This window comes from Nymphaea colorata, chromosome 4 (assembly GCF_008831285.2).
Source record: "Nymphaea colorata isolate Beijing-Zhang1983 chromosome 4, ASM883128v2, whole genome shotgun sequence".
Taxonomy (NCBI): Eukaryota; Viridiplantae; Streptophyta; class Magnoliopsida; order Nymphaeales; family Nymphaeaceae; genus Nymphaea; species Nymphaea colorata.
The window spans coordinates 827,987-845,616 of NC_045141.1; the positions used below are offsets into that span (position 1 = coordinate 827,987).

At 40.8% G+C, this 17,630-nt stretch overlaps 1 pseudogene; it reads left to right on the forward strand.

Moving 5' to 3' along the window:
• Positions 1-3,079: 3,079 nt before the first annotated feature.
• On the forward strand, positions 3,080-17,298 carry LOC116252555 (protein TORMOZ EMBRYO DEFECTIVE-like; annotated as a pseudogene).
• Positions 17,299-17,630: the final 332 nt, after the last annotated feature.

Below are 17,630 nucleotides of genomic sequence, written 5' to 3' on the forward strand. Positions count from 1 at the left end.
TAAAAGGTTGCTTATGTCATCACCATCAAAGTGGACAGCATCATCCTGATCAGAACTAGCATCAGATGAGCCACTCGAGGCTTCCTTACCATCAGAATCTGGCGGTTCCTCTATAGTCTCTGCTAGGTGAGTTTTCTTTTGGAAATTTGGACATTTTGAAGCCAAGTGACCTAACTCATGACACCTAAAACAACGGATGGTTTGGTCAGAACTACGAGTTTTAGACCGGGTGTTATAGGCTGGACCTAACTGCTCGCCTTTGCCATGAGAAGGCGGGATGGGTCTGGACTCAACAGGTTTCGAGGAGCTAGCTCCCCTAGTTGGAAAACTTGACTTGGGGCGATGCGAGGAGTCACCCCTAAACACTCGGGTTTCATGCTTACGTTTTAAGGTTTCTTCTACATTCATTGCATAATTGCTTGCCTGATCTAGAGTATCTACTCTGGTACAATTAAATTCATCAGAAATAGAAGGACGAAGACCAGAAACATACCTGGTAACCTGTTGACTCTCAGTCTCCACAATCTGGATGCGTAGTGACAGTCAATGAAACTTTGTCGTGTAATCCGCTACAGAGCTCGAGCCCTGACGAAGATTGAGGTACTCCTTGTAGGCCCTCTCAGCGTGGTCTGAAGGTACAAACTTGGTCTGCATCAGCCTCTGCATCTCACCCCAAGCCTGCACGGGTTGCTGACCGCATCACTCATACGATCTCTGAAGCTCAAACCACCATGTCTGTGCAAGCCCACGTAGTCTAGTCGCAGCAAGTGGCACTGTGTGATGCTCCTCCACCTGGTGGTAGTCGAAGAAAAACTGGACTGCATATGCCCAGTCAAAGTACTCCTGTGCGTCGAATCGACCAACAAACTCTGGAAGGTCCAATCTCACCCCATAACTGGCGGGGCGATCTGGACGCTCTGCGGTGCGCCTGTGTCGATGGTCAACTGGTCCTGCTGGATGCGCACGCCAAAAGTCGTCATCATCTGAATACGCTGAGTCGTTGTCACTCTCCGCTGGCGCACGAGGTCAGTACGGCTCAATAGCAGGTGGCCTCGGGCGGGTCTGATCTGCAAGGGGACCCATCCGCTAACGCCTCTATGGTGGAACCTGCGGTAGTGGCGGCTCTGTGACGGCACCTGCATGAAGTGGAACTGGATCTGGGGCTTGGGTCACACGGGCAGACAGATAGGGATATGGGTATGCATTTGGAAATGGATATGGGGCGTGAAAAGGATTCACATGTGGATTTGGGTATGGGTTTGTAGACGGATTTGGGTAGGGGTTTGGATAAAGGTTTTGGTTGGATTGGGTTTGGATCGGGTTTGCTCCTAAACTATTCGTCGGACCTAGAGTAGTTTGGGTTGGATTCTGGATCGGTTTTTGTGGATAAGAAGCTGGGTTTGAACTCGATCCAGAATCCATAAGAGAATGGGTCTGGTCTTGACCTGGTCCAGAAAACAGAATAGGTGGGTTCTGGGTCCGATTAAGGTCTTGGAGTAGGTTCCAGGCTAGAATTATAGGTTTGGGTCAAACTAGGAATCAACCTCGGGTACAAACCGGGTTGAAAAGGAAAGTTTAAGTAGTTTGGATCCGAATCCGAACCCAAATAACCATGGATCGGGCGATTTGGGTTAGAATCGGATCCTCGGCCCAAATCGGTTCTAACCGGTCTCAAAAGAGACCAGCCCGAACCGTCGGGCCTCTCGATCTCTCTCGCGAGAGGGTCGGGGTTCCCCCTTCTGCCTGATGCAGAAAGGGAAAACAGCCTGCGGAGGGAGGGGCGCCCACCGCCCCCCACCCGTGGATATGGTGGGTGGACAGTGGTGGCGGGCTGTCCCCCTTCGGTTCACGAGCATCAGTGGGCGGTGGAACGGCAGGCGGTGGAATAGTGGGCGGCGGGAAAATGGACGGCGACTGGTCGGACAAGGGCACATCCTGTCTTCGCCCCCAGTTTGCAGAAGCGCCGGCGACCTTCCTCGCACTACCACTGGCCGGCGACGGAAGAACCGGCGCCGCCGATGCTCCATTAGTCGGGCTGGGTAGCATAGACTGTTCGCTGGTGGGCATGGTCGAATCCATGCCCGTCGTTCCCGCCTGACGATGGGAGGAAGACGCGGCTGAGTCTCCCCTTCCTCCGGTCGAAAATAGCGGAGCTCCGGCAGAGGGTTTTGACGTCGGATTTGGAGTATCTGCCGACAATAGAGCTCCAGTGAAGATTTTTGACGTCGAGTCTGCTACATCCGCCGGCAACAAGGCTCCGGCAGGAACCGCTTCCCTCAGGACGTGTCTGGCTTCATTTGCAGCAGGTAGCGCTTGGAAGCCTTGTGCGTTAATTTGTGAGTACTGCAGAAACGAGCACAGCATTCCTTTGATTTCATCAACATTTCTGGTTATTTCATCAACATTTCTGGTTACGACAACAAGGTCCTGCCTCATACGGGTGATTTCAGAGTCATGCTTCGCCAGAGTCTGCTGTACAACTTCTTGCTTATCTTGTTCAGTTTGCACGATTTCTGCTTGATTTTTCTCATTTACATTTGATGCAGGCTCTGTAACTTTTGTTCCTGTAGCAGCAACATCATTTAACCTTTCTTTTTCCTTTGGTTCTTTTGCAGCCATTTCTCTTGTAGCCATGGCACGGCACGACAGGGCAGGGACGAAGCCTTGCTTTGATTCCAATTTGATGCAAACCAACTTTGGTTTGCAGATGAACTAAAGTAACTTGCAGACGAACGAAAAAAAAAGTAACTCGCACATGAAAGACGCTTCGAAACTAAGATACACTAAAAGACAACAAGGAAGACAGCGTAATACAAAATAACCCTTTTCTTCATTCCATATCAACTGTGTACAAAATAGCTTTGTCGTCCCTTTATACGGACGTGAAAAGCAATGGGCCGGGTCCTGAACAAGTGCCCGAATCCAAACAGACCCACTTAGATACAAAATGAATATACTAACAAAATGGATAACAAAATAACATATGTAGACCAAATTTACATTTCAACCCTTGGTCCGCCTTGAGTATCTATGCAGAGGAACCTCCTCTCGTGTAAGCTCTGGGTCCACAGGGGATCCCATGGCTGAAGGCTCAAGGACTGCACTGTTGCCCGAAGGTGGAACCTGAGGCGAGGAACTGGACCCAGGAGAGTGACGGGTCTGGTCCTGCGCTGCATCAAGAAGGCTAGTAGAGTCTAAAGAAGAATGTTCAGATTTGAAGTTCTTGGGTGATGAGGAGCGGTATCTTGCTGTAGCCACAAATATTGGGCTGGTATAGATGCCTTTTTTCTTTTAAATTGATGCTTGTTTGTATTGGTTTCCTGCATCTAAGGTCCATTTTGGAGAGGTGTCCACATAAACTGGCATTGTTCCAATTTTTGTTATTTCCTATTTCAGATTTCAGAGTTGGAATTGTTCTCAATGCTAGCATTTACTTATTATCATGATAACTTTGTCTACGAAGAAAGTTTATTTCTTGGGTATGTGCTCTGACTTTGATATGTACTCTGACTTTGAAGTTTGAATACATTTTCAGATGCGAGTTTTCGACCTTGCTTCAAGAACTTGTCATGTACTGGAAGGTCACACTGACATCATACTATGCCTTGACTCATGTGTTTTAGCTTCTGGGAGGAGATTTATAGCATCTGCGAGCAAGGACAACAGTGTAAGCCTCTAATATTCTAGGCTGTTAGAACTATTCTTGGAGTTGCACTTCATGTTCTACAAATCAACCTTTTTTTGCACCAGCTTATCTTGTAACAACTAACAAGTAACCTTAACCTGCTATGTTGCTCTGTACTTCCTTTAAACTGAAAATGAGATTGTGAAACTTGAAGTTTGATTGCGACAGCAGTACAAATTTCAATTTTAGCTGTAGCTTTCCTGACTGTTGTAACCTTTGTTGGTAAGAAGATGGGATACGGAAACCAGATGCTGCATAGGTGTGGCTAAGGGACATTTGGATGCGGTTACAGACAAAATATAAAATGAAGATGTCATATTTATAAACCATTAGAGAAGCGGCGTTCTTGGAAACCTTAGAGCAGAAATGACCTATTGGGTGCTGTCGTACATGCGGTGAATCACTAGAGAATGATTCAGCACATTAGTGTTGTGAAACTGCATTGGTGGATGTGCTCGCATCAAAATGTTTGTCCTTTTCAACGAAAATGCTGTGCTGACATGAGAAATGAGCTATTGGGTGTTGTGGTGCATGCGTTGAAACACTAGAGGATGATTCAACACATTAATGTTGTGAAACAGCATAGGTGCGTGTGCTTCTAGCATCAAAATGTTTGTTCTTTTCAACTAAAATGCTGATAAATTTGCTCTATTTGAGACTAATAGCTTTGTTTCATCAATGTCCATCTGTGAGGGAATGAGGGATTGAGTACCATAAGATGTCTCTTTCTTGGTTTATTCAGGGCTGGAATCTGGTGGCTTCTGGTCATAAAGATGCAGTGACCTGAGTGAGGAGGTGAACTCATGATGAAGAGCTCCTCTTCAAAGTGGGGAAGTCCTGTAGAATCTTCTTTGTCTAGAAGCTGATGCATTCACCCATGCACTCTGGCTGGCTAGACCCAGGAATTCTAACTTGCTTGCACTGGATTTGCTCCGAGATCCACTTGTGGTTCTTCTAATTAATTTCCCACCAGTAGACTCAGTTTGTTACTAAAAGAGTTAAAAAGGGAAAATCAGGATGTATCACACCAGCAGAGAATTTTATCGCTAAAGGAATGCTTCTCCAACTAAGTAATAATGTGGACAATTCTAAGCTAGTTGGTAGTGGCTAGTGTAATAATTAAATTGAGATATAGGCATGCGATTGGTAATGAAAAACTGTAGCCTTTTTTTTTTTTTTGTAATTATTCTCTAGCAAGACACCTGTGCTTTCTTTCTGGGATTCTTCTCTTTTCTCCTTTTTGGGGATACTCAAGCACCTGAATTTGAAGGTGATGCTTGTTTCATTTCCAGGGATCATACGATTAAGGTTTGGAGCCAGGATGGAATTGTTTCATTTCCATGGGTCATACGATTAAGGTTTGGAGCCAGGATGGAATTTCTGATGATGGTGGCCATGTTGTTAACTTCAAAGCGAAAGCTGTTGCTGCACATGATAAAGATATTAATGCTCTGGCAGTCTCACCAAATGATGCTTATGTTTGCAGCGGTTCCCAGGTTTTCTAGTTAAATTAGTCCTTTTATGAAATTTAGGTTCTTATCACATTCTCTGACTTGCATTCTTTGATCAGGGTCAGACTGTTTCCATATGGAGGCTTCCTGATCTTGTGTCTGTTGATGTACTGAAAGGACACAAGAGGGGGATTTGGTCTGTTGAATTTTGACCTATGGATCAGTGTGTTATGAGACTTATGACTGCATCTGGTGACTATACAATTAGATATGGGCTATAGCAGATGGAACCTGCTTAAAAACATTTGAAGTCCACACTTCTAGTGTTTTCTGAGCTTCATTTCTCACTTGTGGCACTCAATTTGTTTCTTGTGGTGAGTATAATTTGTATTCTTTGGTGAAGGCACATCATAGCTGTAGAGTGTAGATACGGCTGTTATGTGTTAGTATCGATAGATGCATTCGTCATCACCCTCCCCCTTCTGTATTTCTTAATATCTTATATAGGTAATTTAAAAATGCGTCTTTTTAAACTTTCAGCACTTTATATCCATTGCATATGCAGGTGATGATGGCTTAGTAAAATTATGGACTATCAAATCAAACGAGTGCATTGCTACATATGAACATCATGATGCTCAGGTTTTTTTAGCTGCACACACTTTCTAGTTCTTCTGGTTATGATTTAATTTTCAAAAAAATTATCTGAGGATTTGCTTCATATGGAAATGTTGATACATAGATGATCGCTTGAGATACTTCAACTGTCTTATCTAAGTCTTGGAAGTGGTGCCTTCTAATTCTTGATATAATAAAATAAAACAGACTAGAGAACCGAGGTGCAATGCACATTTGTGTGCTGTTACTAATGGCAGCAGGAAGTGGCCAATGCAACATAATCTGGCTCTGACTGAGTGAAGGAATGTTGGAAAGTATGAATTTCAGGCACACACTCTAGTGATGTTACTTTTTTTCAGCTGTATCCCAAGCAGGAAAAGAATTCAGAATGAAATCAATCAAGGCAAAAATTGACTTAATGAGTGGATGTTTGCTTTGTGATTTTTAAACTTACACGTGTTGCTATCCTCATATGAAGAAATGCACCAGCAGCATGAATGGAAAGAGTTAGCATGTGCCTCTTGAGTACCTTCTTTGAAAGATGAGGTACATTTATATGGTTATACCTGTGACTGTAACCAACAATCACAGGCTGAGTAATTGCAAACGTGCTTCCTCACTGTCTGACATAAAAGGAAAACAAAAACTGTGGCCTAAGATGTTCTCGGGGTTAAGGTCCTCTTAGAACAAGCAAATGCAAGCAAATCTTACTATTGTATTTTCACATTAAGCTGTGAAATTCAAATATTGTTGCTAGGAATTCTGGTTTGGGAAGCTGAATCACATGATAGTCCATCTGTTATCTGTACCTGCACTAGTGAAAATTACTTGCATCCAAAAAATGTCATCCGTAGTAGATTCTATATATTGAGTCTAACTATTTGTGGTGCCTTTAGAGATACTATTATTTTGGAAGACATGCATTTGGAGTAGATTGACAAGATTTATATCAAGGTCTTTTGTGTCACTGCTAATCCAGCTTCATTCAACAGGTTTTTGGACTGGCTGTTGGACAGCGGGTGGAAATATTCGCTACTGGTTCCACCGATTCTGTTATTAACTTGTGGCATGATTGGACAGCTGCTGACATGGAAGCTGATGCACTGCAAAAGGTGGATTTACGTACCATACATCCTTTTCATGAAATACAACACTTTTTCCGCAATATGCTGCGCTCCAACTTTTTCTGTACAAAGTGGCTTTAGATTATGCTTTGTCTGTTTGTATCAATAAATAGTTTACAATTGATCATGAACTTTCCTAAACTTTGTTTTGTACATGCCTGTGCACATGTATGCATTGCCTATACATGATTTCTGTGTGTATAACTATTCTGACATCATGAAGATGTACTCTTGACTCATAAATCTTTATGTTCCTTGTTGAATTTTGTGTTATTCTATTTTTCATGAAGTGAAGCCATTGACTCCTTTTTGTGGTTTAGAACAAGCTCCAAAAGGCTTGATTTGAGAAATTTAGTAATGTTATGTTTGATCAAGGTTTTCATTCTTGCTATTTACTAAATGTTTGTGAATAATACTTCTGTAGGCATAATTGTTTTGTTGTTGTATGTTGATGATATGATAATCATTGGGAGTGATGATTGTAAGATTTTCCAGAAATCTGTCTCTCCGGCCTGAAACAAGAGTGATTGAGTAGAGAAGGTAGAAGCCAATGGAAGAGATGAGTAGAGAAGATAGAAGCCGATGGAAGAGAAGGTGCAGTTGGCGTAAGTGCAGCCCTGCAATCCATAATCATTGTTATATTAAGATAACCTAATCAGATTACAACAGTTTGTACAAAAATATGTAAAAAATTATAAGTATGCCACTGCCTAGTATATTTAGGCATGTGGAAATAAAAGAATTGGATCGGGTCTGGATAGACCCGATCTTAGGTGCACAAACTTGATAGCCCCCTTCAAGTTGTGCATGAGATTTGATCATGCATAACTTGTTCTTCAATTCCCAAAAGTGTTGTCCTGTGAGTCCTTTGGTGAAGAGGTCAGCTACTTGTTCGTTGGTGGGTACATAAGTAGGCAAGATCTCGGTTTCTTCAACCTTCTGACGGATGAAATGTTGATCAATCTCTATGTGTTTGGTGCGATTATGTAGAATGGGGTTGAAGGCAATTTTTATCGCACTTTGGTTGTCAAATAGTAAGGATGACTGAACAATAGGAAGGCTGAGTTCTCCAAACAAATGGCGTAACCATGACGCTTCAGCTATCCCAGTAGCCATTGCTCTATATTCTGCCTCAATGCTAGATCGAGCAACCATGCGCTGCTTCTTACTGCTCCAACAAATGAGGTTAGAATCAAGAAAAAGACAGAAACCTGAAACTGATTGTCGATCATTTGGATCTCCTGCCCAATCTGCATCGGTATAGGTATAAATGCAATGTCCAAGCGTAACATTGGGGCTTCTTGAGTAGACTAGTCCATCTCCAAGGGTAGCTTTGAGATACCGTAAGATTCTCTTAGTGGCATCTATATGTCCTTCCGTGGGTGCGTGCATAAATTGAGAGATCTGATTTACAACATATACTATGTCTGGGCATGTAAAAGTGAGGTATTGTAACATACCAACAATGCTGCGATAGAATGTAGGATTGTGATATGCAGCAGTTCCATCAGAGGCAGTCAATTTAGTGTTGAGAACACTAAGAGTAGTTATGGGTTTACAATTAATCATGTCTGCCCTGTCCAAAATATCAAGAGTATACTTGTGCTGTGTAAGAGTCAATCTATCATCTGTCCTATCAAGTTCAACACTCAAGAAGTATTGTAATTCGTCGAGATCTTTCATCTTGAATTCTTGCTTCAACATATCTTTAACATTAACATAAGATATATGTGAAGAAGAATTTCCAGTAATAACAATATCATCAGCATAGATAAGTAACCAAGTGGTAGCTTCCCCGGTATGGTAGATAAATAAAAAGTGATCGAGAGAGCTTCGAAGAAAACCAACTTGTTGTATATGATGAGAAAACCAATCAAACCATGACCTAGAAGCCTGCTTCAACCCATATAGAGACTTGTGTAACTTACATACCCATTTGTGAGGATCATGTGTAGCATAGCCAGGAGGTTGCTCAATGTATACTTCTTCCTTTACAATCCCATGAAGGAAGGCATTTTTGACATCCAACTAATAGAGAGTCCATCCATATGAGACTGCAAGAGAAATAATTACGCGGATCGTTCCCATCTTGATGACCGGACTGAATGTTTCATCATAATCTTTCCCGTATTGCTGAGTGAAGCCTCACGCCACAAGGCGAGCTTTATATCGATCAATGCTACCATCAGGCTTATATTTCAGTTTGTAAACTCATTTGAAGCCCAAAACATTCTTACCGTCTGGTCGAGGAACAATCTGCCAAGTCTGACACTCATTCAAGGCTGTCATTTCCTCATTCACAGCTTCAACTCAACATTTTTCCTTACTCGCATGTTGATAACATTTTGGTTCACCTTTTTGCTGACTTCTGTCATAAAAAATTGAAATCCAAGGAAAAATTGTTATAGCTCACCCATCTATCAACAGGATGTCGTACGCGTTGTGACTTACGTGGGGCTGCGGTAGGGACTGATTGCCGAGAATACACCAGGCCTGAGAAGCGGTTATCTATAGGTGGATCATTGGGCTGAGAGGATGAAGGCAGGTTGTCCAAGAAAGCGATGCTGTCCAAGGAACTACTGACAACTTTTTCGGGCTCATCAACAACTTGCTCTCTCTGCTCAGGCAAAATTTCCGCCCCTTGTCTTAAAATTTCAGCATGTAACCAAGTATCATATACCTCATTTTTGTCATTGAGTGTCACAGAAGCCGCCTTTGGATCCTGTAACCTGCTTTCACCAAAAACAACATGCCGTGAAATATGCACACACCCAGTTTTAGGATTGTAACATCTATAGCCCTTGTAATTTTCTGTCTACCCCATAAATCTACATAAAACAGCATGATCTTGAAATTTGTTCCTTAGGGGCTGTTTGATGGCCTGGAAATATATTTATGGAAATATATTTCTGGAAATATAGGAAATGAAAAAATGGAATGAGAAAAATCTTTCCAATTCCAATTTTGGTGTGTGTGTGATGACTCAGAAATATATTTCCAGAAATATATTTCTGTGTTTGATGATAAAGAAAGATATTTCCAGATTTCCAGAAATATATTTCTTAGTTTGATATAAGAAACATATTTCCAGATAAAGTAGGAACCAAAAGAACGTGCACATCGACAAAGAACAATGACCCAATGCCTCTTATATCACATTCATCAATTATTTTGTCAATCACATCTTAGATTTGGTCACAATTTACTTAATAAAATATGTAGTTGAAAAACTAAAGGCCTGTAAACTGTAAAGTCTCTAAAATATTAGTGTAAAGCATCATGGACAATTCATTTTTAATGAGAAAAAAATTCACAAAGGAAGGAGGACAAAATGAGTTTCCTTCCATTATGTTCTTCAATTAGTGAGTAACATTAATAAGACAAAAGAGATAATGAACGACAAATAACTTGTCAGCATTGAACAACCTAACAACTCGAAAATTAGAGAATTAAGAACGACACAGTTCTTTTGAGTGCAACATAACCTTCGAGTTCACTTGGCTGTCAAAGCAATTCAAGACATACAGTATGAGCAGCTCTCTTTTGAAAGCTTAATAACTCAATGGCCACACAAAAAGCAGTGTAGGGCCGCTAAACACTTGCACACCATTAAGAGAAAAATCAGAAACATTTTCACATACAGATTACAGACAGCAGCAAGGATGTTCCAATATATGAAAACTAAAACCACAGCAAACAAAAACCATCACTTTTCTGGGTTTACAAAGGACAGCCTCAGAGACAATCCAGCGAACGCCAAAAGACCAAGTATGTGGCCCAGCTATCACACATGTAGTTGAGAGAGATATTCAACAGGGGGGCAGTATTTCCTCATTCATGATGAACAAAACTCTTAATAGACAGATCTACAGACAACAAAGCTTTAATGTCATTCTACTCGTCAACAGCAAACAACCGATTATTCCAAGAAAAGTCTAAGCCCCTCTTTCCCTGTACATGAATCTTTCATCCAACTTGCGCACAAGAAGAATGATCCTCTTATTGCATTTGAAATGAAGAAAGTATGTATTCCTAATTATATCGAACATCTCAGCCTCAAAATTTCCTGATTCCTGTAAAGAACTGACCACTCAATCCAACGAGAAGTGATGACCCTCACAGAGAAACCAAATCTTAGACAAATCGGCTTCGAAACCATGATTTATATAATATATATAAATGCAGACACACAACTAAAGCCCTACCATTCACCCAATCTTGCTCCCGAATCTTGAGATAAATAACACTTGCAAAGAAAAAAACATATTCACAAAACTGCGGAAAAAGGGACAAAATTTCAACCAACCAAAACACATCCAAAAAGGGGATGCCAAACTTACAGGAGATGTAGTGGACAATCCAGTCATACGCCAGAACATCTTGAAGGGCGCAATTTCAGATGAGACGGAGATGGAAAAGCCCAAAAGTCTCCAAAACCAACTAGAACCAAGGAGACTCAAATCAGTTGGAAGGAGGAAAGAAAAGAAAGAGACTGGTGAGAAAGAACCCTAGCTTCCAAATTTTTACATGACAAACTAGAATCCCATCTGACATCCCAAGCACCTAGGCGATAATAAGGAGGGAGTTTGGGATCGAAGAGGGCAAACCTGTGATGGAGGGGGGAAGAGGCCGAGAGGGAGGGAGACTCGCAAGGGCGTCCGATTCAATCTTGGTATGGGCGTCAAGAATGGGATCGGGACCAAGGGCAGCGAGGTGTTGAAACAGAGAGAGAAACTGAGAGAGGGAGAGTGAGAGGGCTTGAGAGGCGACGAGGGGAGCGGGAGAGTGAGAGGGCTTGAGAGACGACAATACCTTGTGAGAAAGAGAGGGACGGGAGGCTAGCGGCTGCACTGAGAGGAGGCGTGGAGGCATCGAGCTCTGGAGGCACGCGAGGGAGTCTTCTGTGGGTGCGTCGACGAGAAAGAAGAGGGAGCGACGGGTGCGTCGACGAGAAAGAAGAGGGAGCGGCTGCGGCACATGAAGGAAAAGAAGAAGACGCGAAGACGCGCTCGCGTGCCCTAACGGGCAAAAATAAAATTCCGAAAAAAAAATTTCCGTCTCTCCAGACGGAAATTTTTTTTTTGGAAAAAATTTCTGGAATTCGACTTCAACGATCGAAAAAAAATTTCCATGTTTGATACGATGGAAAAATTTTAAATTTTTGAATTTTTTTTCTCGATGAACAGTTCTTTTCCGGGGCATCAAACGCCCCCTTAAGGAAACATCAATATGCACGTAGCACACACATCTGAAAACACGCAATTCCTCATAATCTAGCTGTTCTTGATGTAATAGAAAGAATGGTGATTTTCCATCAAGCAAAGCCAATGGCAGCCGGTTTATAACATGGACAGCCGTATGAAAAGCCTCGGTCCACAACGTCATAAGTAAATCTGTGTCATGCATCATGCTAAGTGCACTTTCAACGATATGCCTATGTTTCCTTTCAGCAATTCCGCTTTGCTAAGGTGTATGCGGGCATGACATTTGTCTAGTGATCCCATGATTTAGTAAGTACTCAGTAAATTCGTTTGAAATAAATTCACCACCACCATCACATTGAAAATGCACAATATCACTGGAGTATTTATTTCGAACTAAGGCATGAAATTGAGTGAACAAGCGGAAAACTTCTGATTTGTGTTTCATGAAATGGATCCAAGTATATCGGGAATATGAATCAATAAAAAAGACATAGTATCGACTCCCGAAAGAAGAAGGAATTGGAGCGAGCCCCTAAACATCGGAATATATAGTGTCAAAAACCTTTGAAGCTCTTTTATTGATTAATTGAAAAGGAAGGGAATGGCTTTTACAGATGTGACAACTCGAGCACATGATGGACTCACTAACTGAATTCAGACTGGACTTGTCTAAGAGTCCGTCTGCAATAAGACTCTGAACAAAAGACTGACTACAATGAGCTAATCGACAATGCCAAATGGACGGCTTATTATACTCTGCGACATTAACTTCACTATGACTTGAAAAAGATGAATCTGAGAGGTAAGGTTTTGACATTTTTGGAGCTTCTTCAAGGACATACATATCTCCTTTGCGAATGCCCTCAGCGAATGTCTTTTTGGTTCGAGCATCCTTGACATAAACAAAAGATGGTGTGAATTCAACAGAGGAATGAGTATCATCAATAAGTTTGGACACTGAGATAATATTTTTTTTGACATTTGGAACAACAAGGACATTCTTTAATGGTATGGAAGAATGACCCATAGATATTTGTGCATTTCCAATGTGCGACATTGTGTGATGGGAACCATCTCCCGTGACAACTAAGCCTTGATCTAAATAAGGAAAAACACGAGAGAGATTACCTGTGTCACCAGTAACATGGGCTGCTGCTCCAGAGTCCACATACCATTCTCCTTGCTCATTTTGTTTCAACTGGAGTTTAGATAGGGCTGTCATTAAAAGCTGTTGCACGTCTGCTGAAATATTTGATGTAACATTTGAGCCAGATGATGATGAAGCTGACCCTGCTGCTGCCTTGTTCTCACGCCTGAGCTGGTTATTTTTGTTCTGAGGGTTGTGCCAACATTCTGATTTTACATGCCCTCTTTTGTTGCAATAGAAGCAAGTAGGAACCCTTCTAGGCATGGTAGATGTAGTATTCATGCCTGGTGGTGTTGGGAGAATACCTCTTTCCATTCCTGCCTGAGGAGTCCAAGGACGGGTGCGATTCCCTTGCACGGCGTGTGTCCATATAATCAGTGCATTGTGGCTGCCGGAAGGAATCAAGTTCTGTCGTTGTACACGACTAGCTTCGTGCTGAAATAACTTGGCCTTCAGATCTTCAAAGGATGGGAGGACAGGTAAAACTTCCAAAGCTGTACAAAATATGTCAAAATCTGTTCCCAGTCCACTTAAAGCTTGCTGCACCTTGTCCTTGTCGCTGATCGGATGTCCAATGACAGCAAGCTGGCCGCTTATATTTTTAATTTCATTCAAATATTCGAAAACTATACGCGTCCCATGCTTGATGTCCTGAAACTGCCTTTTTAATTGTAGAAATCGTGCTTCCGATACTTGAGAGTACGTCGTGGCAAGCATAGACCACAACTCTAGGGCTGTTAAATCATCATCAATGCCTCCCAATACTTCCTCTGACAGAGTAGAAGTAATGTAGGCAACAAGGGACTGGTCAGCCAGTCAAACTTCATACTCAGGGTTGTTTTCAGTAAGAGTATCATACTCAAATCTGATCTCAGTCCCAGCCGGCGTCCCATCAGTTTGATCTGCCACTATAGTCCTCTTCACTTCACAGTCGATGTACTTTGGAGGCGCTGGAGTGGTGCCATCGATATGTCCATAGAGTCGATGGCTCTTAATAAATGGGACTATTTGACGTTTCCAAGTCAAATAGTTGCTGTGATTCAGTTTTTGGGAGATAAGTTGGGAGAGAAAACTGAAGGACAAGAGAGAGGAGTTTCGTTGGTCCATGGCTGAATAACGAGAACCGAAATCGAAGAGGAATAATGAAAAGGATCGGGTCTGGTTTGGAGTTTGGACAAAACGAAATTAGGGCAAATCACACCAGAAATAGGATTTAGGGCAAATCATGCCAGAAATAGGGTTTAGGGCAAATCACGCCAGAAATAGGATTTAGGGCAAATCACGCCAGTTTTGAATCCACTTACCGGAGGACGATGCACAACCTATCTCTCATACCATGTAAGATTTTCCAGAAATCTGTCTCTTCGGCCTGAAACAAGAGTGATTGAGTAGAGAAGGTAGAAGCCAATGGAAGAGATGAGTAGAGAAGATAGAAGCCGATGGAAGAGAAGGTGCAGTTGGCGTAAGTGCAGCCCTGCAATCCTTAATCATTGTTATATTAAGATAACCTAATTAGATTACAACAGTTTGTACAAAAATATGTAAAAAATTACAAGTATGCCACCGCCTAGTATATTTGGGCATGTGGATATACAAGAATTGGATCGGGTCTGGACAGACCCGATCCTAGGTGCACAAACTTAACAATGATAAAGGAATCATAGAGATAAAACAATTTCTTAAGAATTGCTTTTAAATGATTGATTTGAGAAGAATAACATATTTTCTTGGAATTGAAGTTGCCTATAACAAAAGAGGCTATTTGCTTTCGCAAATGAAGTTTGCTAGTGAATGAGTTGACAAAGTAGGTGCTTCAGATAACAAAATTGTAGACACTCTAGAAGCTTTATAAGTAAAAACGTTGATTGATGATGGAGAGCTATTAGGAAACCTTACTCTTTTTTGCCAAATTGTTGGTGCTCTTTTTTATCTCTCTATCACCAGACCGGATATTGCTCATGCAGTTGACGTTATAAGCCAATTACAACAAAGACCCACTTCAGTACACATGAGAGCGACAATGCGAATTGTGCGTTATGTGAATAACACAACCAACAAAGGACTTTTCTTATCTTCCTCTTCTACATTAGAATTAATTGTTTATATAGATGCTGATTGGTGTGGAGATCCCAATAATAAACACTCTACCACTGGTTTTTGTGTGTTTTTAGGTAATTCGTTAATTTCCTGGTGATGCAAGAAACATAATAAGGTGTATCTATCATCAACTGAAGCTGAATATCGAGCCATGACATCTACAACAATGGAAATTGTGTGGCTCAAAAGTTTATTGAAATATATGGGAATTCATCTTGCGGATCCTGTCAAGCTTTGTTGTGTCAACAAGAAAACAATTTATATTGCCAGCAATCACACATTTCATGAAAGAACAAAGCATATAGAGATGAACTGTCATTATGTTTGTGAAGAGTTTTTCTAGAAAAACATTGATCTCTCCTATGTTCCATTTGAATATCAACTAGGAGATTTCTTTAATTTTTCTTTTCATAATGTATTTTTCTTCTTTTGTATTTTTTTATTTTCACACTTACCCTCTTGTTTTTAACTTGTTGACTAGAGGTGGACTAGTCCCAATGGCTAGATTTCTAGCCGTTGGAACTAGTCCAACGTCTAGTTCCTTCTGCTCCTTATGCAGTCTCCTCTATAAATAGTGTACCAGTTCTCTTGTTTAGGTATGGGCTTTTAGGCTTGTTATTGTATATCTTTTGAGATCAATATATGTTTCTTTCACCTGTAGTTTGAGGTTTGATTTGTGTGACTTATTAAAGCAGCTGATATCTTCAACAGTGTATCTCTTGAAGTATTTTTATCTTCAAGTTTGAGCCTGGTTTTCACAAAATTCAGTGCAGATGCCATTAGAGAGAAAAATGCATCATTGGACTTGAAATGGCTTCCTTTTGTTTATCATTTCTCCTATATTCACAAGACGATGCGTCCATTGGAGAATCTTGGAGAAGGTGAGTAATTAGTCTTGCCCTCTTGTGATTAATGTAGCTGCAAATATAGGTTACGGTTATATGTATGAAGAGGACTCACATTGGACTACATATGTGAGATGATAGCTCTTGTTTTCTGGAGTTTGATACTCATTGCAAAATTTTTAAGAAAAAAAATGGTCAAATCAAATTTGTTGTCATGGTAAAACAAATTGGCATTAAATTTCATGAGAATGCAATTGACCAGGCACATTTTTTTCTATCAATGGGGCCTTTGTTTGATAGTTCATGAAAATGAAGCTTTATTCTCGGACAATGTACTGCAGATGAACTTATTTAGCTTTGATTATTGTTGACAAATCCAACAATCTATGAATCATATAAGTACCACTGATGCAGACCCACAACCTATATCAAATCCAACAATTTCTAAAAAAAAAAGACCATTGATCTATACCAATAACTAAATCAAAATCCAACAATTTCTAGATTATGTAAGGCCATTGATCCGAACCCACAACCAGATCTAAATCGACAATTTTGATATCAGATAAGACCACTGATCTAGACCTACAATAGATTCAAATTCAAGAATTTACACATTAGAGAAGACCATTGAACCAATTTCAACAATTTCTAGATATCCATAACTAGATATAAATCTGATGATTTTCAGATCAAATAAAACCACTGATCTAGGCTCACAAACATATCCATCTTCAACAATTTCCAAATCAAGTAATACCACTGATCTATACCCAAATCCAACAATTTATAAGATCATCGATGTGGTACCACTGCCACACTTAAATCCAAATTGTTAGTGAATGAGAAATTTAATTTTAGTTTGCAAACCAATGCTCTTTTAAGAAAAAAAATTACAAAAAAGGTTGTTCATCTTATGGAATACATTCGAGAGTGGAACACAAAACCAAAGCTTTGCCATGTTGCACAATTTGTGCTATTTTAGATTTCCAACGTTCTATCACCAACAGAAATTATTGAGGTAACAACATGAGTTCTGGATGATGCAACTGGTATGTTGGTAGGTCTGAGCCAAACAATATATCCGATTTTGGTCAAAGTCATCCAAGGTATCCTTAGTGCACGAGTAACAGAGACGCTGTTAACCACCAAGTCTTTAGACACCATTGTTAATTGCTTCCTGTTAATTTAGACCAGTGCCGCTAGTGGATTTGTTTCACATACTTATTTTCTTATGTCATATATAGACTATTCTTTATAAGTGACCAGGCAGAATCTACAAATGAGCTTGTGTGGGCAGTTACTCACATAGTCCAACAAAATAATTCTTCACTTCAACCCTAAATATTTGCATATTTGTATATAAGGTGTCCTTCAAGCATTTACTTATTTATATATGATTCCCTTTAGTCATTTGGCTAACTGTTTGAAAGGTCCAATATTTTTTGAATGAATGCCG